The sequence below is a fragment of the Canis lupus genome, chromosome 3 (genome assembly GCF_011100685.1).
Source record: "Canis lupus familiaris isolate Mischka breed German Shepherd chromosome 3, alternate assembly UU_Cfam_GSD_1.0, whole genome shotgun sequence".
Lineage (NCBI taxonomy): Eukaryota > Metazoa > Chordata > Mammalia > Carnivora > Canidae > Canis > Canis lupus.
Window position 1 is genome coordinate 29,768,039 of NC_049224.1, and position 24,380 is coordinate 29,792,418.

At 44.3% G+C, this 24,380-nt stretch overlaps 1 protein-coding gene and 1 long non-coding RNA gene across 9 annotated transcripts in view; one reads left to right on the plus strand and one right to left on the minus strand.

Annotated features, from left to right (window-relative positions):
* Nucleotides 1-2,223: 2,223 nt before the first annotated feature.
* The window catches only part of AGGF1 (angiogenic factor with G-patch and FHA domains 1), a 117,760-nt gene continuing 95,603 nt past the window's right edge, over nucleotides 2,224-24,380 (minus strand). For 3 of the 8 annotated variants that reach the window (XR_005356854.1, XR_005356849.1, XR_005356848.1), the window contains 3 exons: nucleotides 21,965-22,099; nucleotides 17,023-17,196; nucleotides 15,978-16,005 (listed from right to left, as the gene is read on the minus strand). The gene's annotated coding sequence lies outside the window, so the exon portion shown is untranslated. Of the gene's footprint in view, nucleotides 4,746-4,849; nucleotides 5,197-6,212; nucleotides 6,309-15,977; nucleotides 16,006-17,022; nucleotides 17,197-21,964; nucleotides 22,100-24,380 lie in introns of those variants that run through there. The other 5 variants (XR_005356855.1, XR_005356851.1, XR_005356850.1 and 2 more) reach the window with 3 other exon arrangements.
* LOC119871176 lies at nucleotides 13,856-16,160 on the plus strand. Its single transcript, XR_005356856.1, has 2 exons — nucleotides 13,856-14,227; nucleotides 15,865-16,160. It is a non-coding gene; the product is annotated as an uncharacterized LOC119871176 (long non-coding RNA).

Sequence of the window (24,380 nt, forward strand, 5' to 3'; positions counted from 1 at the left end):
TTTCACTTCTTCATCCAGAAATAGCAAATTCGTAAAAGCAAATGGCACTATATTTGAGGAGAAATATTTTCAGATTGTTTCCATATGTGTTTCTATATATAACAGTTTATGCAATATTTTAAATCAAATTCAACACCATGTGGCCATGTATCTTCTAGAAGCTCATAATGATGATTTAGGTCAGAGCTTAAAACAATAACAGTCAAGTTCTTAACGGAGGTTTGTTCATTTATCCTTCGGTTCTGTTCATTCTCTAGATGTTTCCTTTCTAGGCTTGGCTCCAATGTCACTTTCTGTGACCTTCTGTGAGGCAGGCAAAACTGCTCTGCCTCCTGAGTTTCTATTGCCCTTTTTACAGACCTTGTTGTGGCTTTCATCCCACTGCTCTGTGGTATTAGTGCCCATCTCCCGGTGAGAACAAGGGCTCAAGAGCAGGGACCTCGCCTTATTCACCTACTTCTGTCTTCCCAGCACCTAGAATAACACCTGGCACAGAGGGAGCCTGAGTAAATGTGGTCTAAATTGAATTGGCGTCATGTCAGCTGTGCACTTTGGCACCAAAAACCCAGCCCATGCTTTCTTTGGTTTAAAATCCGTGACATTTATGAATCTCAGGAGATCTAAGAGAACATACACGCACACCTGCTCTTTGGAAGTGGTATCCAGCTTTCTTATCTATACCCAACTATTTAACCTTATCCCAGTTTAGATATCATGGATCACTTCCACATTAACTTCTTTTGTTGGCAGCCGTAGGTTAGCACCTCAGCCCCAATTCAGGAATATGTCCTCCTCTAGCTAATCGATAGACAGGACCATGTTTCAAGTCAGAGAAGGTGGGAGGAAAGACATCTGGAACACAATGAGCATTTAGTCTGTGCTCAGCCCTTTGCATACCTTACTACTTTGAACCTTCACAATATCTCAGGGTTGGCATTATCCCATCAGCCCCACTTAGTAGCAGGACATCTCCCAGGGTCAATGGAACCATTTGTCTTAGACATGCCACCACTAGAGTGTCTCCAGTGGAGTGAGCATCAGGGTGGGAATAAGAGTTGGGTTCACCTCTAACATCATCTCATCACCACTGGTTCACTAACTTACTGCCTTGCAGACACACTGACTTTTCCATTAATTGAAACCCACCGGATCTTCTCCACACTGGGGGGTTTGTGCATGCTCCCTCTCTGCTGTACTGGTGTTTCTCCTGCTCTCTCTGCCTGGCCAGTTCCTACCAACCCTCCAGCCTCACGAGTCTCAAAGTGTGGCCTCCAAACCGGCAATCTCAGTATCATCCAGGAATTTATTGGAAATGCAAAATCTTAGACACCCCCTCAGACCTACTGAATCAGAAACTCTGCTGGGAGGGTACCCAGAAATCTGTTGCTGTCTTTTTTTTTTTTTTTAAGATTCTATTTATTTATTAATGAGAGACACAGAGAGAGGCAGTGACACCAGGCAGAGGGAGAAGCAGGCTCTATGCAGGGAGCCCAATGCGGGACTCGATCCCAGGACTCCAGGATCACACCCTGGACCAAAGGCAGATGCTCAACCACTGAGCCACCCAGGTGGCCCCAGAAATCTTTTTTTAACAAACTCCAGGGGACTCTGATGCACATTGAAATTTGAGAAGCACTGTTCACAGCTTTATCTGTCAACTCCTCAGAGGAAACTTTCTTGACCCTAGCTCCCCAATCTGTATCATATCCTCATTGTTACTCTCTCATAGTAGTTATTTATGTATTACAAACTGCAAGTTATACAACTGCTTGTGTGCTTGTTTGTTTAAAAAATCTACCTTCCTCAGGGCACTGGGATGGCTCAGTCCATTAAGTGAGTAACTCTTGGTTTTGGCTGAGGTCCTAATCTCTGGTCTTGAGATCGAGGCTCACACTGGGCTCTGCACTCAGCAGGGAGTCTGCTTGAGATTCTCACCCTCCCCTGTCACCCCACTCTAAAATAATAAATAAATATTTTTAAAATAAATAAATAAATAAATAAATAAATCTTTAAAAAAAAAAAAATCTACCTTCCTCACCAGACTGAGTTCTGTGAAGGCAAAGACCATGTATACTCAAAGCCTTATCATGCCTGCCACAGAGTAGGTACTCAATCAATGCTGATTGGTCAGTTTTTCGTAGCCAACCTGGTGTGAGACCCCGGAGTTATTCATGCGTTCACTGTGTGAACTTTTGCTCGAGCCATAAAATACATAGCATGAAACACAGCCAAATCTCATTTATTCACCATCTAAAGACCACTTACGATTCCCTGTGTTACAGACTTCCTTCCCTGTCTATTGCTGAGAAACCACATGTATAAATAGGGGGTAGGGACAGGGATGGGGATTCAGGCAATTAATTAATTATCAGTAACTTGGGTAAATAATTTAGTGAAGGAGGAGAGCAGAATTCTCAGCTATATTCTATTTTCAGATTCTCAGTGTGTTCTGATCATTCTTGCTTTTTACTCAGAACTACTCTGTAGCCCACACAGAAGGCTCACTGTCCCCATTAACCCAAGGACTCAATCTTCTTTCTCAGGCCTAATGTGTATAATATGGAATCAAGATTCACTTTCTACCTAGGCTTGGTTAGACAGATATTTGGAATTCAATTCCCCCCCAAAAATTTTTAATATAGATATTTCCTGATGGCCAATGGAACAGCTCTATGAGATCCCTCTTGACAAGAGTGTCATTCAATGCTTTCCTAGTTGAGTCTTCACCTTACACAGTAACACCCAGAGGATTGTGGGCAGCTGGCAGCTGGAAGCCACCATGAGTGTTGGAGGTTGGAAAAAGGGGCTATAGTCTTGTCCTGGGTAAGGTGTACTACGGACCGTATGCCATACCTCAATGTTCCCTCCCTGAACCCCAAGACAAAACCCAGTTCACATGAACCTTCAAGGCAGACTTGAGGCAGAGACAGTCCTGGCAGAGGCAGTCCCACCTGACCCAGCTCTACCTTGGACAGCATGGCAAGGATCAGGCCAGCCACATTTCTGTGTTCCTCAGCTCTGCTCTTCCAACACTGGTTCACAAAGACAATTCTCTCTCCACACTGTGCTGCTGAGTCAAGGGGCTCACTTGTCTCTTCACCTCAATCTTAATCAGCACAATCATATCTGTTCAGTCAGCATATGGATTCTCAACCTTTGCATCTGTCACAAAGAACACTCAGAGGGTGGAATCACTTGGCTGGGCTAAGACTTCCAAGCAGGCCTTCTGTGGGGTTCTCTGATCTCCAGTCCACGGAGGAAGTCTCTATGTGTTAAATGCGGCAGACATGCTTTGTTTTCCTTATCTCATTCAACCCTCATGTTAACTCTCTGTGACACACTCAGTACCTCCCTTTTACAGATGTGGTAACAGAGGCCTAGAAATCCTAAGTACCTTTCCAAGATCAAGAGCTAATAAGGAATCATTTGCACCCTGGACCATCTGTCAACAACTTTCATGCACTTGTCCCAAACAACCTTATACTGAGCCTTGGGAAAGGGACTTCTAAGTGACACCAGCATCCCAGTATAAAACCTAGAGTGTGTCCAGTTATGCCTTGAGCCTGTGGAGTCCACTTGGTGTTACCTTGCCACCAAACTTGGATTTCCTGCAGCTTTGTATTACTGCTGTGTTTTCTGACTGATGGAAATGGCCCATGCCTAGTTCACACCTCCTCTGCCCTTGGACCTCACCTCCACCCCTACACTTGATATAATCACCCATGCCAAGGGGAAGCATGTGACCTGGGCTGATAAGACGTACATAGGCTTCCGGCACTGGTCTAAGGTGGGCTGTTGCAAATGGAATGGGGAAGGCCTGGCCCCAGCTGCTGCACGTGAAGACAGCCCCTTCCTCCTCAAGCAATTCTCACACAGGTAGGCCAGTTAGGGGTGAGATCCCAAGGCAGCTTAGAAGATGTTCTGCTTTCCCACGCTGTGTTTCTACACAAAAGCTTACTCTGGGCCAGTTTTACCTAAACTGACTGAGAAAATTTGCAGAAAGCAAAACCAGGTCAAGCATAGGAACTACCGTAGATTCAATAAAACACAGATCACAGATCTGCTTTCGTTGGTGCTATGGGAGACTCTCGTTTCAAAAACAAAACAAACAAGACATCCGCAATGTAGTCAAGTCCCACTAACACCCATTTCTAAATATCCTGGAAGATTTCGGGTGACAGGAGCTGGCGCTGTGCCACCTCTCAGGGCATGGCTGTCCTGCTTCTCAGTTTTCACATCCTTGGACTCTGTTGGTTTACTAACTCAGAAGGCCTGAGGCCTCTCTTATCACACTTCGGCATCAGAATCCTGAATAGCAAACATCTTCTGAACCGAGTACAAGGAAGTTGAGATTACTCTGGGGTCAGAGGTTGAAAAATATGGTTGAAAAGCTGGCGACAGGAGGCCCTGCTAAAACAGTGGCCGATTGCAGGGACCCAGGCAGGGCTTCCCTTCAGGGCAGGAGGGGCCCTCAGATGCGAGGCTCTACGTCTGGATCTGAGGCCCTGGGAAGTCACGGAGGGAGGCCGCTCGTAGGGCCGAGGCCCCGAGTCCGCAGCTGAGCAAGGAGCAGGGAAGCCCGCCGGGCCCGCCTGGCACCCTTGGCCCATCTGACGGTCACAGACTCGGAGGAGGGCCCGGCGACCGGGGGGGTGCGGGAGGCGCTGAATCCTGCAGGATCCCGAGCTTCCAACCTGAAGTGTTTTCCAGGCTCAGGCACAAAATCATTTGTCATCACTCGGGTCCTAACAGAGAAAAAAATACAATGGAAAATTAGATCCTGTGTCACAATGTCATGGGTATAAATAAAATGAAAGGCAAGCTTGACGTCAGTAATAAGGATTCTCACATTCCACTTCACTTCCTCATCACCAAATATGCAGCTCAATTTACCCCCTTGGGTGGTGGAAACCGGTTAGTGTAAACAGGTGGGGGCTCTGACATCGTGGGGACTGTGTTCCTTTCTCCCTCAAAATTCCCCAGGAGCCCTGGGCAAACAGTCCCAAGGGGGGCCTCACTCCCTGTGCTGGGTGTCCCCTGGGTACGCAGGGACATTCTTAGCAGATGTCACAAATCTTTTCTCTCATTCCTCTGCTTCTCCAGTCTGTATTCTTGTGCTCAAACTTCCATTCTTGGGGACAGCCAGTTGTCACTTCACCAGCTTTCCTGAGCTTGGCTGAAGGGACGTTGCTCTGCCTGGAGAAGAGAAAGGAGAACGAAGGAAGAGGGAGCTGAGTACTCCTTTGCACAGGCTCACAGCGGCCTAGATGGTGGCTTCAGCCTGGGGAATATTGACTCATAATGATTCATATGCTAAACACTCTCTGGGGACCCCCTGGGTGGCTCAGCGGTTGAGGGTCTGCCTTCGGCCCAAGGTGTAATCCTGGAGTCCCAGATTGGGATCGAGTCCCAGGACAGGCTCCCTGCAGGGAGCCTGCTTCTCCCTCTGCCTGTGTCTCTACCTCTCTCTGTCTCACAAATAAATAAATACAATCTTTAAAAAAAAAATAGACACTCTCTGGAATATGATGCCCTAAAGGAACCTCATGGTAGATAATTTTGTAACACAAAATTACTCCCTCCACCCCCACCCCTAAGTTCTATTCCTATATTAGGAGGAATAGCTAGATTACCTAAACTCTACAAGGTTCTTCTCAGAGCATTAAGCAGCCCTGTACTCCAAAGCCAAAAATAGACCTGGCCTGGTACACAATCTAACACACCTTTGTCATCAAAAGTCAGCTCACTTCAAAGCACGCGGAGGAACACTGACAGGCAGTGCCCCGTATGATTAAACCAGGGGTTGTCAATACAACACAGGGATTGATTGGTGTCTGGCATTATCCGGTTCCATGTCCCCTCAAGGGGGATCACTGGACCTCAGATAGTCGTGGAGCCTCTTCTCAGTCTACTCGGTAACCCCTCAGATGGTGGTAACCCATCGTTCTGAATCCAGCACATTCAACAAGCAGGTTCTGGGGCCGTTCTGGGGCCTTCCCGGGGCTGGGGGCCTTCCGGGAGCTGGGGGCCTTCCTGGGACTGGGGGAGCTGTGAGCATGACCCAACCCCACCCTCCCATCTCCGCTCTGACCTGGGGCGGGGGGGGGGGGGGGGGGGGGGGGGGGGGGGGGGGCAGCAGTGGCCTGCAGAGGGCCTTTGGATTTGAGTTTACATATCCGTTCTGGTGCTTCCTGGCTGTTTTGAGTGCCTACCTCAGAGGTTCCCAAGTGCCATGTGAGGTAAGGGATGGAAGGTGCTGCTTGCTCCCCTCTCCCAACTCTCCCACTCACCAGCACTGAATCTGCTGCCTAGAAAGAAAATAAGAAATAGTGAAAGGGACCATAAGGGCAGGGGGGGAACTAAGTGGGAAAAATAAGAGAGGGACTCAAAACATGAGAGACTCCTGACTCTGGAAAACAAACAGGGATTGCAGAGGGGGAGGGGGCTGGGGAGAACGGCGGGGGCGGGGGGAGGGGGGGACTGGGTGACAGGCACTGAGGGGGCACTTGACGGGATGAGCACTGGGTGTTATATACTATATGTTGGCAAATTGAATTTAAATTAAAAAAATTAGTGTTGCATATATGCACAAGGTAGTACTCATTTCCTCATTCTAGCCTGCACACAGGTGAGCACGTGTACACGCACGCGTGCACACACACACACACCCTTAACCTGGCTTTCCAAGTCACAGATTACAATGATATTTTTAGAGCTCGATTTCTACTCTGCTGCCGCTCAAGAAGTAGATTGGATTGATAATGGACTGAAAAGGCATTTGGTCATTTTCCTCTCCATGTGTACTCAGCAGGGCAGAATTTGGTATCACCTAGGCCTCTAGCGCTTCTCATTTAGTGTGTCATTATGGCTGCTGGGGACAGATCTGTGGCCTGAATTCTGGGAGACCTATTTTATAAGATGTGTTTCTGAGACCACAGAAGATTTTTTTCCCCTTTACCATAAGAATCTTATGAGGAAATGTCCTTCAAAATTTGTGCAAGAACTGGCCCAGGGCAGAACACTTTGCACACTGAAGTGCAAAGAGTTAGTTTTTTCCCACTATCTTTCCTGCTTTCTGTCACCAACCTAAGCATTCAGTATCCACATACCACACCTGGCTTCTAGAACCTTCTATGATAGTCTCTGTCCATTTTGACACCACCCAAGCTGTCCTCTTCCTTCCATCTCAAAACTCACCCTTCCTATAAACCTTCCCTCCCAGACATGCTCACTGCTAAATAGATATGGGTTAGCCATGGTGTGGGATGAAAATTCTATGCCAGCAGGTAATGGTTTTAGAAGGTTTTTTTTTTTTTTTTTTAATTTTTGTTATCGTGATGGTTAAAGGAACCTAGGTGTTTGTCTTAGACCCATTTTAGGGCTTCTCCCATGCCAGGGTAGGTGATAAAGCAGGAGGCAGGAGCCTTGTATTCCCCTTAAAGATGTGATATTCCTCTAACATACTGAGTGTTTTGTTCTTTTTGGACCCAATACCCAAAACCAGCTTGTATTGGACTCAGGAGAGCAGAGTGTCAAAGTTTTAGGAATTTTGCCAGATGGTTGTTGAAACACTGCCATGATTAAAAATGAAATTATATAATTTATTACATTTAATTGTATAAATTAAATAAATAATATTAAAAATTAAATAATTAAATTAATTATATTAAAAATAAAGGTAATAAATACTTAAACCTCATCACTTCCTAATTATTTCATTTTGCATACCCTCACCTATGCCCTTGAAGCTATTTATGCCTAGTAGATCTCTATGTGGGGATATCGCATGTGGGGGGTCATGTCCTCCCAACTCCATGTTCAATGACATCACACTGGTAGCTAGGATTCAGCCCTGGTGGGTAGTATTTACACCGGAGAATTCAGCAAACACAACAGATCAGGGCTTCATTGATTGCCCTTTCCCTGCCAAACCAGAGGTTGAGCACTTACCATCAGCATACGGCTAGTTTGCCTCCCACTGGGCTCAGGAGCCAGGCCTCCAGTCAGCTAGGACTGCTGACATCCGACTTCATGGATGCGGGAGGACAGCTGCAGAACCTCCCCGAAGCTCTGCCCATGCCTTCCCAAAGCCATTTTCCCTAGATAACTTCTGACATTTTCAAGTCATTCTTGCTGTGTCCCCACCACCACCACAGAGACTCACGTGCCGCCCACTGGGGGCTCTCTCGCTTCTCTGTCTGTCCCTCTCTCATAGCCAACACAATCTGTTTGTGGTGAATTCTGTTAACTCCGATACAATTCCAGGGAATTTGAGAGTCTATAGCCTGGGGCTTAGGGGTATCTGACGTATGAGAGGAGAGAAGCAGAAAATGGAATATTTGGGGAAAAAAGGTTACTGTGCATACAATCTCCTATCATTTGGCCCCACAGGTTGACTTCAGAACTGGGAGATGAGTGATTCTCCTCAGTTCTCCACTATGGATATTTTTTTTTTTTGACAGATGCATACTGGAACTGGAATTTTTATAAGTAAACCTATAGCTTTGACCTGTGATTCTCAAGATACTCAGCTTCCCCCCCCCCCTCCCGCGCCGCCCGCCAGGGTGAATGGGGTCAAAAGTATTATCCTTAAAAGAATATAATGTCTTGCACTCTACAGAGCCCATCACATTGATTATTATATGAAGCTTTTAGAATAACATTGAGATGGTAGCAACACACACATTATTATTCTCATTATGAACAAAAGAGGCCCAAGAGACCTAACTTAGCATTGCCCACCTAGCTAGTTTGCGAAATGGCTGGGATTAGGTCCCACAGTGCCAAGTGGATTTGAAAATGCCATACCTTACAAAGATCAGAAACATAACATGCGATTATTTTAACCTGAAGTCAACCACGTTGACCCATGTGTTATTCTCTCTTCCTCCTCCAAGGACTCTCATGTCAGCTTTTCACCTGATTCCATGGCAATAAGCTATTTAGAGATTCATCTTGGCCATGCAAACCATTTATTTACTAGAAAGTGAGATTAGGGGTTGACCTTCAGTGTCCTTAACAGATGACACCAGAGTACAAAGAAGAAGACCACAAGGCCAGGGCACTGCAAGGCCACGCAATCAGGATGGGAAGCATGAAGTGGTAAAACTGCCCTACTTGTAAAGCAGAGTATAGGTTCTCAAGGGGTGAACCTACATACCATAAACATCTAAACAATTTTTGTGAAACTGTGGTTTATTAATTCCTGGCTAAAAGATTGAATGACATTAAGCCTTACTAATTTGCTGGCCAACTGGGCAGAGACTGTGTCCAGGGAAGGGAGAGAGGCCAGTTTTTGCAAAACAGCTGTTTACCCAGTCCTTGGGCCAGACCCAAAGAATGGGGAAAAGCAACTCCTTATTATATCCTTGTAAGTGAGAGGTTTTGTTTTACAAACTGTGAACTGGAAAAAGTTGTACCAAACTGTTAATAGTGGTTTTTCAAGGAAAAATGAAGACTTTTTTAAAAATTCCCACTATCAACATACAGTTTTTAGCAGATAATCACCTTTTCTCAGTCTTCCTTATACTTTTATTTTTTTCCTTATACTTTTAAAAGCACAATATAACACCTTAAATTTATAAAGCAAGTTGGCCTTTGCAAGGCATTTTGGCCATTACTTCAATTGAGCCATATGAACATCCTGTATCAGAATTTTATCCTTAAAGAAACCAAACCAAAACCTCCCCAAAGACAAAAAAAAAAAAAAAAAAAATTGTGTAGAGAGGGACTTCGCACTGAAGGTAGGGATTGCTATGCCAGCCATTGCTCCAAATCTCTCTCTTAAATTGCTGTGTTCCCTTAGGGGCCACAAAATTTTACTCCTAATCCTCAATCTTACCACAAAATTGAGTTCAGAAGATACTGTTTGGTCCTTCTCTTGATGTTTATTTACATGCCTGCCCCTGGGTAAAATCAATGACAAATGGCAGGACACCAGGGTGGCTCAATGGTTGAGTGTCTGCCTTTGGCTCAGAGCATGATCCTGGGGTCCTGGGATTGAGTCCCTCATCAGGCTCCTTGCAGGGAAGCCTGCTTCTCCCTCTGCCTGTGTCTCTGCCTCTCTCTGTCTGTGGCTCATGAATAGATAAATAAAATCTTCAAAAAAAAAAATGACAAATGTCTACTTTGAAAAGACAGAAATCATTTTAATGTAACTTTCCCATGAGTAAGAGTAACATTCCCTTTTTACCTGTCTTCTTAATTTGAAATCAAGTAGATTTAGTCTTTAGGTCTGGTTAAAGCAACTTTGGGAATCAATTCTTTGTGTAAATAAGAACTACTGTGACTGGCTGGGATGCTTGGGTGGCTCAGTTGGTTAAGCGTCTGCCTTCAGCTCAGGTCATTATCTCAGGTTCCTGGGATCAAGCCCTGAGTTGGGCTCCCTACTAAGAGGGGAGTCTGCTTTTCCCTCTCCCTCTGTGCTCTCTTCCTCTCCCTTTGTCCTCTCTCTCTCTCTCTCTAGTAAATACATAAAATCTTAAAAGAAAAAAAAAAGAAGTACTGTGCATTCACAGTAGTTAAAAATAATTATTTGGGGCCACCTGTGCACTTGAACCCTGGGCAAAGCAATTTACAAATTAGATCTATGTGATTTCAAAAAGTGGTTGATTTTCCTTCACTGGTAAAATCAAAGCCACTGCATTATTGGTTAGTGATGGGTTAGCTTCCAACTGGGCTAGTTCCAACAAACTCTAATAATCCTATTTTGATTTATTCTCACAAAGTAAACATGACTTCAATATTAAAATCAAGAATATTAAAAAAAAATAAAAATAAAATCAAGAATATTCTCATAGGTGATAGATGTATTAATTATCTTCATCTTGGTGATCATTGCACAATATATATGTATATGAAATCATTACAGTGTACATTTTAAGTATAGGTAATTATATTTGTCAATTATTCCTCAATAAAACTGGGAGGAAAGAGGAGAAAAAAAGAATATTCTCACTAAACCCAAATATCAAGATGATTTGATAGAGAAAGGCGACTGCCGTGGAGAACATAATCAGATTTTATTATATCATTGAGGAAAAGAGAGAGAACGAGAAAAAGAAAGGGGAAAAGGGAATGAGAGGGGAAGGAAACAAAACAGAAAAAATATTACCACTAATAAAAGTGTTCAGCCATTCCCAGGGCTGGAAACAGAATGAAAGAACAGAAATGACTCACATGTCTTTATTTTAATATTTAATAAACATGGTATTTTAAATCAGGGGAGGATAGAATATCAATAAATGGTACTGAAATAATATTTTTTTAAAGAAAGAGAGTGAGCAGATGGGGAGGAGTAGAGGGAGAGGGAGAGAGAATCTGATGCAGCTCCCCGACCACCATGGAGCCCGACACAGGGCTGGATCTCATGACCCTGATATCATGATTTCAGCCAAAACCAAAAGTCAGATGTTTAACCGACTGAGCCACCCAGGGGCCCCATAATTTGCTAATATTTTTGAAAAATAATTCAGATAGAATAAAAATTCTCATTTTATTTTAATTTTAGATTAAAATTTTACTATTATGGAAAAGTCAGAAAAGTATAAATGAATAGTTGTCTAATGTTGGGGATAATAGCATCTTTCCAAGAATAACACCAAAGGCATCAGCATAAAGAAAAGACAGATACATCTGATTTCTTAAAATTTTTAAATTTTGCATATCAAAAGCATCCACGATAACAGTCCTTTGTCAGAAATATGTATTGAAAAATATTTTCTCAAAAAAAAATATTTTCTCATATCTATGAGTTGTCTTTTCATTTTCTTAATAATTTATTCTGAGAACACAACAGCATGGATGAATTTCAGAAATGTGTTTTGTGGAAAAAATATACATTGGATGGTTCCACTTATATGAAGTTCTAGAAGAGGAAAAATTTATCCAAAGTGATGGAAATTAGATCTATGTAAAATGGCACAAGGGAATTTTGGGGGGCAACAGAAATGTTCTATATCTTGATTGTGGTCATGGATACATGGGTATATACATTTATCAAAACTCATTAAATTAAAAAAAAAAACTCATTAAATTGCACACTTAAAGTAGATGCATTTTATTGTATATAAATTATATTACAATTACAGAAAAAAATCCATAGTAAATATCAAGGAAAATGACAAACTGAGAATATTCACAACATCTAAGACAAATAAATTTGTGAGGCCCTCATATACAAAGAACTCTAAAAGTCAATAAGGAAAAAATGAGCATCCCAAAAGAAAAACCACAAAAGGACCTAAAGGAGTAATTCATAAAAGAAAAAACATAAATGGACAGTGACTACGAAAAAGACTCCAACTCTTTGGAAATCAAACAAACATAAATTAGAAAAGGAATATATTATCTGTTAAATTGATTTTTTAAATAATATTAAGTACTTAGGTTTGTTAAGGGCTCAGAGAAAAAGACATTTTCAGAACCCGGGGGGGGGGGGGTCGTGGTGTGTAAATTGGTACAGTACTACTGGACGAAAAATTGTCCATATATAGCCAGAGTCGTTTTGCTTTACCGGGACGGGAGATGGAGGGACTATGGGGGCGCATACCTATTTTGCTTCTTCAAATCACCAGAGGGGCAAAGATCCTTAGGTTTATGCCTCTGTTACGTGCTTCTGTCTCAGGAATGAAAATATAACCTCAGTAATTGGGATAACCCAGAATGGGCGCTGTGTAGACCTCAAAATATTATCAACTGACACTCTCTGAGTGTGTAGCCTCTAAGGCAGCAGAGGCATCCAGTCTCCAAACCATAGATGGGGCGCGGTTCGCACCAGCGTGGGCGCTTACGGGGTCCCCCACGGTGGCTGGTGCCCCTGCGGCCCAGGGGAGAGGGCGTCCCTTTCTCCGCTGCGGGGGCTGTCTTCCCTGCCCTGGTCACGGCTGGCGACACGGGACAGAGGGAGAGGGGCTCCATCTAAAGCGAACACGCGGCACAGGAAGCGTCCGTCTGCACCTGGACGCGTGGACAGCGGAAGGGGCGCGCCGGGCTTGGGGGGGCGGATCTGGGCACGGGGACGGCGCAAGGGGCGCGCTGGGCTCCGGGGGGGACCTGGGCATGGAGATGGCGGAAGGGGCGCGCCGGGCTTGGAGGGGACCTGGGCACGGGGACGGCGCAAGGGGCGCGCTGGGCTCCGGGGTGGTACCCGGGCACGGAGATAGCGTAAGGGGCGCGCCGGGCTTGGAGGGGACCTGGGCACAGGGACAGCGCAAGAGGCGCGCCGGGCTCGGGGGGGGGGGGGATCTGGGGATCTGGGCACGGGGATGGCGGAAGGGGCGCGCCGGGCTCTGGGGGGGACCTGGGCACGGGGATGACGCAAGGGGTGCGCGGGGCTGGGGGGGGGGACCTGGGCACAGGGACGGTGCAAGGGGCGCGCCGGGCTGGGCAGGGGGCGGGCGGGGCGCAGGTGCCCAGGCCGGAAGGCTAGGCCGGGGCCGCTCCCAGCTGCCGACCGCCTCTCGCGTCCTGAGCTCGGCACCGCACGTGGCGCCGGCCGCCACGGGACCTCCAGGCCGTTCCCGCGCTGTTCCGACGAATCCGGCGCGTCGCCCTAAACGGCGGGAACCTCCAGACACGCCCCCTTCCGGGAGCCTCCCCGCACGACCCCCCCTCTCGCCCCCGCCGTCGTGCGGCCGCACTCGTCTGGCTGGTGGCAGCCTCGCCGCGTCGCCGAGGGCGCGTGCGCGGCACCGGCTGCGCCCCCCAGCTGCGGGCCCTGCTCTCCGGCCCCCGCCGCGGCCCCCGCCGCCCGGCCCTGCGGCCTCCGCCTCCACCGAGTGAGGGCGGAAGCGGCGCCTGCCCCGCGGCTGCGAGCCCGACACCCCGAGGGCCCGGCGCCAGCGCCCAGCGGCGGGCGGTGCCGGGAGGGGAGGCGACGGCCGCTCCAGGGTGGCGCGAGCCCCGGCCGCACGGCACAGGCCAAGTGCCTTCGAGGCGCCGGGCGTTCAGGACGAGGCGCAAGAGAGGCCACACCCGAGGTCTTCACGACACACGCGAACCTCCGGGACATTATGAATTCACCCCGCAAGCACAGACCCGGCACGACGGGTATTGCAGGAAAACAAGAACTTTCCTTCCTCGGCCCCAACTAAGAACGTAAGCCGTGTGCATCCGCGAAGCTGTTGCAGCTGCAGCCTCTGTGGCTTCTGGCCGGAGCCACTGTCAGAATGAACAAGGCCCAGGCCCGCCCTGCTCTCCTCCTTACCGATGTACTGGGCGGACGTAGGTGAGTTCTCTAACGTACCTGAAGACTTCATTCCCTTTCCGAAACCCTTACTGGCTCCCTGCTGCCAGAGCGGTCTGGCCCTCCTGGACCCCCACACTCAAGCTCCCCACACTTCCAAGGGTATTTCGGACTGTCTTCTCTGGCTCTCTATCTAGGAAATTCCTTCTCTCCCTTTAAGAACCAGCCTCAGTGTCAGGCCCCCTGGGAAGCCCTCCATATCCATCACAGCACCGCCAGAAATACAGAAACCATTTTCTCTATTCAAATAGAGTGAATTTAGGGACGCCTGGGTGGCTTAGTCGCTTAAGCGACTGCCTTGGGCTCAGGTCATGATTCTGGGGTCCTAGAATTGAGCTCTGCATTGTTGGGCTCCCTGCTCAGTGGGAAGCCTGCTTCTCCCTCTCCCTCTGCTCTCTCTTTCAGATAAATAAATAAAACCTAAAACAAAACAAAACAAAACTGAATTTAGTATAGGGGATTGATTTCCAGGTGATGGATTGCAGACCCAGGGGAAAGACTAAGCCACCAACCAGCAGACACTGTGGCAAGGCAGAGGTCAGCACCAGCAAGAAGCTGCTCCCACTCTTAGGCTGGAGATGCAAACAGATCCCAGGGTTTGTGATCACTCTGCAGAAGCTGACCCCAGTGGGTCTGTCCAGGAGGAGATGGAGTCATGGCAGAGACCCGGATGCTTTGCAGATTTTGAAGATAGCACTCCAGGCAGAGAAGGAAAGAGAGATACCCTGACTTTCCCTCCCACTCATTCTCCAGTCTGCCACCCTTGCCTCTCATTGGCTGAACCAGCCAGAAGCCAGCTGACACTGGTCTGCAGCCATTCCCCACTCCCAACCCCAAAATAGAGCAAAGCCAAGGAAGACTGAGGGATGGAGCTGTTCCCTTTGCTGACTCCCGTAGGTAGATTGTCACTGTCTGTCCTCTGCTCCCTTAACTCTGATCCCATCTCTTTTATAGCCCTGATCTACTAAGCTGTGATTTTTGTGTTTATAAGTCTGTTTTCCTTAATAGATTGTGTAATTCCAAGGAGAAAGACAATGGCCTTATTCATCTTGGTATCCTCAGCTCCTGGTATAATACACGGTACCTAACAGACATTTTCTCTTTACTGGGTATCTGTTAAAAGGAAACTCCTGGAGTCACCACCAGCTAGCCCTCCTTTTCCATCTCCTTGCTTGATTTACCTGTCTTTACTGAACTTTCAGCCCTAAAGAATAAACAAGAAGGAGCTTGGGGTCCATTGAACTCTCTGGGTCTGCAATCCATAACCTTATATTTAAATACACCCAACAACAAATTACAATAATTATTTATACTCAGAGCATCATCAGCATATCAACCTACCTTCCCATAGCTACATGAAAATTATCCACGGAAATTCCCCTCAAATCTCAAGATATAATCCCTCCACCACCCAAGATGTTTCTAGGCCACCTCTCCCTGCTGTTAATCAGAGTGTGCTCAGGGTAAACAAACTAATTTTAAAATCAGCTTAAGCAAAACATAATTAGGAAGATAAATTAGCTGCCCCCCAAATTGCATAATGAATGCCCAAGGAGAAATTATTTTTATTATCTACCATTTTTATTATCTGTGTAATGTTTTCTCCTCCATCATTGTAGATGATACTCAGCTGACAGTGTCAAGAAATACCACAGAATTTAACTCCTGACCTTGATCATCTGCACAATGATTACCAAAGGAGAAAAATAAGCTGCTTTTGTTTTTGTTTTTCTTCTCTTGAATTTACACCACCAGCCCAGCTGTAGAGGAAAAGAAGCCTGTAATTATATTCAGACAATCAGGGTTCAATTCTTGGTTCTGACTTATTGCTGTACAATCACAGGCAAGTTGGGTCACCTCCAAAAAATCAGTTTCTTCACATGTAAAATAAAGGTGATGACAACGCCTACCTCAACAAGAGCCCACGCATGCTTCCTATCTGGTTCTAAGCACTTCATATGAACTAACTCCTTTCATCTTTGTCATAAATAATCTACTGTTATTTTTATTTTACACATAAGGAAACAGGCACAGGGATTAAGGAACCTCCTCAAAGGGTTGTTGTAGAAATTTAGTGTGATTTTATACATTGAAATCATTTAAGTAATTGCCTGAAACATTGTAGGTGCTCAATTGATTTTTTCTTTTACGAGCCCCCCACCACCACTCAACCCACCCCTCCACCAAAATAACTAGTGTTGATAGAAATTGGTTATTAAAGCTTCTTTGTTAAGGGACCTGGATCCTTCTCGTAGCTCTGTACTCACTGTGCCTCAGTTTCCCTCCATGTAAAATGAAATGTCAGACTATATCAGCAGCTGCCAATCAATGGCCTATGAGAGGAACCTGGCCTGCAGTTACATTTTGTTATCTTGCATAATATTTATATTTTTCAAAAGTAGCTTCTAACATTTAAAAATCAGTAAGTCTCTCTCTCTCTCTCTCACACACACACACATACACACACAAACACACACATATTTCAGGCTTCTCTTGAAAAACTGACCCTTATGGCCACATGGGCTCTTATTCCCACAGGTCAACATTCATTCCCAGTGCCTGTGGCCATCCCCTTTTACAAAGGATATCTCTTTCCCAGTTTGCCGTAGTCCCCATTTCTCATAGCTTCTTGCAAACAGGAGTCTTTCCCCCTTCCATCACTAAGAGTCCGTGACAACATTTCCCAGAGGAAGCATCCACTGTAGGGCACCAGAGTTTTTCACTGCATGCTATGGTCCCAAAGGGTGACAATTCATCTCAGTTTAATTAGGACTTACCCCTTTTTTGGACTGAAAGTCCTGCATCCAAGAAACTCCTTCGTCCCAGGCAAACCAGGTAGGTCTTTCTACATCACACCACAAAACAATCCCACAGCGGCCACTCCCATCCCGGACACGAGGATGCCATACTGCACCCGCTTGCTCCTGAGTCTCCTTGGACCATCTGCAGGGCTAAAAGAGTATGCATTTACATACCTGCGCAGGGGCTGGGACAGGCTGAATTAGAGAGCCTAGACCTCGTTATATGTCTGGCTCTCCCGATGGGGCTCTCTATGACCTTACATAGGTCATGCAGTCTCTGGGCCTCTCGGCTCTGCCATTCATTCATTCATTCATTCATTCATTCAACATATACTTTTCAAACGTCTTCCATATGCCAGGCACCATTCTAGGCACTGAGGACATACAGCAATGAATAAGCAAGAATAGGGTCCTTGTCCTTAGAAAACTCACATCTGTAAGAGGAAACAGATATTAAAACAAGTAAACGATATCTGATAAAATTTCAGGTGATTATAATGCCATAAAAAATACCACCAACTACACAAGAGAAGCAAAGGCCACAGGGGCCATCCCCAGTTTTGGTGGGTGCCAAGGAATATCAGAAATAAGTCAAAATTCCACCTCGACTCCTATTTTGAATAATACGTAATTCTTAACTCTGGGATCTTTTGGCGCAAGGGATATATGTAACAATTTAATTTTTCAATGATAAAATCTTTCTCAGTAAAAAACTGCTTTCTGTATGGCTACGATCCATATCCGTATCAAATCTGGGTCTCATACAGATATCAAGCCAAATCCACCCAAATAATAGCACAAGAGCTGAGAAAAGAGAGAAGGCCAAGCTTATTAGCAAATCTGACAACATTTTGTTAAAGTGTAGCTGAAGTCAAGGGGCCCATATGCTAACGCCAGAAGCAGAAAAACAAATGAATGTTTGAATAAATAGTCTGTCCAGTACCTGTCTCTCTCCCCTCCAAAGAGCCATATACTGCCTTAAAGAAGGAAGTAACCACTTTATTTATGTTTTTTAAAATATTTTATTTATTCATGAGAGACACAGACAGAGATAGAGGCAGAGGGAGAAGCAGGCTCCCTGCGGGGAGCCCGATGTGGGACTTGATCCTAGGACCCCAGGATCAGAACCTGAGCTGAAGACAGATGCTCCACCACTGAGCCACCCAGGGGTCCCGGAAGTAACCATTTTATAACAAATTCAGTAAGGGATGCCAGGAAGGTATGCCATTCATTCATTCATTGCAGAAACAGATACTTATAGTACTTACTAATGCCAACATTGTTACTATAAATAATGAAAGAAGATGATACTTAGGAAGCCAAAATATGTCTCTATATTTAAAATAACACTTATTTGATTTTTCTGGTTATAAAATAATAAATCGCTTTTTATAATTTTGAAGCTTAAAAATGTAATACAAGCCATCCTTTAATAAGCCAGGATTTTTCAACCTTGGGACTACTGACATTTGGGGATGAGAAATTCTTTGTTGTGGGCGCTATCTTGTATGCATTGTAGGATGTTTAGCAGCATCCCTGGCCTCTACCCACAAAATGCCACCAGCATCCACCTTACCCCCTGCTACACACAATTTGTTAACACTAAAAATGCCTCCAAGCTTTGCAAATGCCCTACGAGTCAAAATCTCATCTCGTACTTGAAAAATGCTACTGTAAACAATCCACTTTGCTCACACAGTAGGAAGCTCAGCAGTGAAGGCTTATGGGGAGGCCCCTTTTTCCTACAGGCAAATAAATAGGAAATTTCCACCTAGAAGAGCCTTGGCACTACCCTTCCCTCCTTGATGCCAAGACACCAGCCCTCTGGAGAAAGGCAGCACTGTCCCAAGTCTGGGATGGGAGGACAGGGAAGGGGGTGGGGATGGGCAGGCTTGGGCTTTGCTAAGGGGATCAGCAAGCTTCTGGAGCTTACACCATGTGCGTCATGGCTGCTGATCCAGGCCATGCCCCACACCCGCACTCCTCCAAATGAGCTTTGCTAACAGCCCTGGGAGAAAAGCTTCTCCTGTTCGAGGCTTACCCACATGTAAGTCCCGCAGTCTGTGCTGCTCTAAGCCAGGCGGATTAAAATTGTGCCCGTCTATCTTGAGCACGGTTATGAGAGAGTCTCCAAAGCTGGAAGCAGGGCATGCCTGCCCGTCCTCGCCCTACTATAAGGACTTTACAAAGAGCCCATTGTGCACAACCTAATCTGAGATAGAACTAATGCACCTGCCTGGTCATTCACCCCATGCTTTGGCTGGTTCTTCAGAGCAAACGCTAGCTGTATAGAAGCAAACATTTTCAGTTGATAGAAAATGTCAACATGAGCCCAAGTTAGACACAATGTTTTAAGTACCTGTAATCTGAGTCCTGGCTGCTTAGAATGAAAGGGAAATTAGCCTTCGTGTCACCACTTAGTGTCTTAGTTTCAACGGTTCCCAGTCACATAAAGGAGGGGAGGTGAAGAAACAGGGAGAGGGTAAGAGAATCCAGGTTCTGCTTTTATTCATTAATTTCCTAAATATTTGTTGAGTCCCAAAGCTGTGCTCTACACAAGGAGAGAACCTAGCTTTAGGTGGAACATTTAGGGACCGCTCTTCAGCTCCAGCTGCTGTTGCCACAATCGTCTAGAAGTTAGTTTTGCTAGATCTCCTCAATTTCCAAGAGAAACTAGAAAACATGATCTTTATATAAAATCTTTTAGTTTTTAAGAATAGGCTGAATTTTTTTTTAATTTTTATTTATTTATGATAGTCACACACACACACAGAGAGAGAGAGGCAGAGACACAGGCAGAGAGAGAAGCAGGCTCCATGCACCGGGAGCCCGACGTGGGATTCGATCCCGGGTCTCCAGGATCGTGCCCTGGGCCAAAGGCAGGCGCTAAACTGCTGCACCACCCAGGGATCCCTAGGCTGAAATTTTTAAGTGAAAACAAAACAAAAAATCCCTGCGTGGACAAAACCAGTCCAGTTTCCAAGCCTTCAAACTCTAACTTCTGCTTCAGAGACACAAGAAGTAGTGGTTAAGAGTAAGGTGCTGTGTCATGAGCACTAACATATAGAATTGTTGAATTGCTATGTTGAACACCTGACACTAATATAACACTGTATGTTAGCTAAACTGGAGTTAATAGAAAAAACTTAATTAAAAAAAGTGAGGTACTCTGGTTCAACCCCTTGCTTGCTGTGTGACCTTGGGCAAGTTATCCTCAATGTGCCTGTGCCTTACTCTCCTCATGTATAAAGTGAGTATGATAAAGCATATTGTAGATATATTTTTAAAACGTATTTAAATTCAATTAATTAACATATAGTGTTAATATTAGTTTCATAGGTAGAGGTCAGTGATTCATCAGTCTTCTATAACACCCCATGATCATTACATAACGTACCCTCCTTTATGCCCATCACCCAGTTACCCCATCTCCCCACCCCTCTCCAGTAGCCCTCAGTTTGTTTCCTATGATTAAGAGTCTCCTATGGTTTGTCTCCCTCTCTGATTTTGTCTTGTTTTATTTTTCCCTCCCTCCCCCTATGCTCCTCTGTTTTGTTTCTTAAGCTCCACATATAAGTGAAATCCCATATTGTAGATTTAAATGCAAGAATACATATACATGCCCGATCTATAATACCTCAGTAAATGTGAACTATTATTTTTGTAGGTCGTCTGGGCCACTCTCCCAAGAATCTCTTTTAAAACAGCCTTGAGAGTGGAACATTTAATCATTGCTTGTGCACATCCTGAAACATTAAGCTCATGACTTCTGAGGAAATGCCGGTTGTATAATAATCCCCAGATTGCAGTGACTTGATCCAATGTATGTTCATTTATTGCTTATGTCCCAATCCAATGGGACAGAGTGCTCTGTTCTACTCTATGCTCTTCAAATCCATGTACCCCCTACCTGGTGGCTCTACCATCCCTAAGGACATTCCTAGAATCCTCAACTGGGTTCTCTGCTTTCAGCCAGCTAAGAACAAGAAAGAGAAAATGAAAAAAAGAAATTGAGAGAATATCAGGTGTATCACATCTGCACATTCCCATTTGTTGGAACCCTGTCACACTGTCCCAATCTAAAGGAAGTTGGGACATGAAGTGTTCCTCTGCATCCAGGAAGAAAAAATACTGTTGGTGAATCTGAACAATCTCTGCCATGCTCTGCATTCATATAAACACAATTCTGGGGACTTAGATTGTCTACCTGTTTTTTCCAGTCTTGCCCTTCAGGGGAACACACACATGGCAGCAGGAAGACACAAGCTTGGGGACAGGCAGGTATGGATATGAAACTCTATTTCTATACCTGCTTAGTCCAATATTTTGGACCTTGGGCAAATTCCTTTAACTTCTTGTGCCTCAGTTTCCTCATTCAAAAAATGAAGATTGTCAATACTTGGGTTGTTGTAAGGATATGATAATGTATGTGTTAGCACACTGCATAATATCTAGTACATAACCTAGAAGGAGCTCATTTAATGCCAGCGTCTCCTCTTTCACACGAAAGATTTCCAGGCACTTAAAAATGACTATAATTATTTCTGTAAGTTTTCTCTTCTCACAGTTTCATCTTTATTTTCGCTGTTTTCATCATTTTTTATGATATCATTACCAACCCCCTCACTCTCCTGATGGCCATTCCATGGAAATATCCCAGTTTGTTCAGGGACCAAGTATGATATCTGCCTTGGTTCAGGTTTTCAAAATAGATCCTGCCTTGGTTCGGGTTTTGAAAATAGATCCTGTAACAGCATCTGGGTGCAGATAATTTGGGGAGGAAGCTATCTTTAAGAAACACAATGGAAGGAAAAGGGAAAGGAGAAAAATCAATAAATGAGTAGGTTACAGCTTTGGGAAACAGGTTCAATCCAAGAGGGGACTCTGAGGAACAATGCAGAAGTCATCTTAGAATTACCTCATATTCCATGTCTGCTGGATGGGCCATTTATCCATGAAATTCTCTTCTTGTTGGTTTAGGGCAACCAGGAGGTGTTAACTGACTTGAAATTATGGGTTGTGCTGACATTTGGAGGGTTGGCTTTCCAGACTTCTAGAATGCAATGGTGAGAGATACTGTGATGTGATCTTGTATGGACACTGGCAACGTATATGGCAGTGTTCATGCCACAGCTATGGCTAAAGAACGTGGTTCAAAGCATCATAATCTGTGCCACAGTACCGCTAGCAAAAATATTTGGGTGAATCCACCCCACATGTTCATATAGGTTAGGTCTGAGTATAGGGATTATAATGATAGTTATTTTATTTATTTTTGTTTCCCCAAGAACATGTGATGGCCATGAATAAATACTATGATCCAAGAAAGGTTTTGACAGTGCAGAACAGAAGATAAAATAGTTCATTACAAGCAGACTGAGCCTGGGTGGCTCAGTCGGTTAAGCGTCTGCCTTTGGCTCAGGTCATGATCTCAGGGTTCTGGGATCCAGTCCCATGTTGGGCTCCCTGCTCAGTGGGGAGTCTGTTCTCCCCTCTCCCTCTGCCCTTTCCCCACCTGTTCATGCTCTCTCTCTCTCAAATAAATAAATGAATAAAATCTTTTTTAAAAAGACTGAAAAAAAAAGCAGACAGGGTAAAGGAAGAAGTAAAGTTGCTTATATTCATAGGTGACATCATGCTATGCATAGAAAAATCTCAAGGAATTCACATACAAAATGACCAGAACTAAGAAATGAGTTTAGCAAGGTTGCAGGATACCAGGTGAATATTTAAAAATCAGTTGTGTTTCTGTGTTAGCAATGACAAATACAAAACTGAAATTTAAAAAATTCTATTCATAAAGCATAAACTGAAAAGAATATGTAGGCATAAATTAAAGATTATAAGACTTGTATGTTAAAAATTATAAAATGTGATTAGGAGAAATTAATGAAGAATCAAGTAAATGGAGAGACATTACCCATTTCTGGATTGGAAGACTCAGTATTGTCGAAACAGAAATTCTCCCCAAATTCATCATAAGCGCTCTCAAAAAAAAAAAAATCCCAGTAGCTTTTTATTTTATTTTAGCCTCTTTTTTTTTCATGTTTATTTACTTTTTTAGTAAGCTCTACACCAACATGGAGTTCAAGCCCATAACCCTGAAATCAAGAGTTACATGCTCTCCTGATGGAGCCAGCCAAGCACCCCCACCCCAGTAGCTTTTTAAATGGAAACTGACACAGTGATCCTAAAATTTATATAGAAATGCAAAGTATGGTCAAAGCATTTCAAAAAAGAAAAATGAAGTTGGAATACTTACATAACCTGATTTCAAAATTTGCTATGATACTATGAATTGATAGTGTGTGATACTGATGCAAGGACAGACAGACATATAGATCAGTGGGTGAAAATCGAGACTAAAACTTCTAGCAAAAAACATAAGAGAAAATCTTGATAACTTTGGGTTGGGCAAAGTATTCTTAGATAAGGCATCAAAAACACGGCACTTGAAAGACAAAAAGGATCAACTGGACGTCACCAAAATTAAACATTTGCTCCTTAAAATATCATTAAGAAAAATATTTTAACAAGCTACAAGCTAGGAGAAAAATAAACAGAATCATGGATCTTATTAAGGACCATATACAGAAGAAATAAAAAACTCTTAAACTTACTAATAAGACAGTTTGCCTAATTTTTAAATGGGCTAAAGATTCGAATAGATATTTCACTAAAGAAAGTACACAACTGTCTAATTAGCATGTGGAAAGATACCCAAATCATTACTCATTAGGGAAATGCAAATTAATACCACAAATGAGATTACTATGCCAGAAGAGCTATGATGTAAAAGAGAGAAAATACTAAGATCGGTAAGGATATGAAAGAACTGGAACCTTCATACGTTGTTGATAGGTATGTAAAATGTTACAGACACATTGGAAAATAGTTTGACAGTTTCTTCAAAATTTAAACACACATTTACCATTCAACCCAGTGATCCACTCTGAGGAATCTACCCCAGAGATAAAAACATACATCCACACCAAGACTTGTATGTGAATAGTTACAGCAGGCATTATTCCTAACAGTCAAAAAACTGGAAACAACCCAAATATCTGTTAACTGATAAATGCATACACACAATATGGTACAACCACACAAGAAAATACATCACTCAGCAGCCAGGGTGAACTTTAGAAAGTGCAAATTAGACTTGTGATTTTAAGGCTCAATATCTAAGAGAATTGTGCTAACTTTATTAACAGGTTTAAAATATGCAAGACTAGGGACGCCTGGATGGCTCAGTGGTTGAGCTCTGCTTTTGGCTCAGGTTGTGGTCCTGGAGTTCAGGGATCGAGTCCCACATCAGGCTCCCTGAGGGGAGC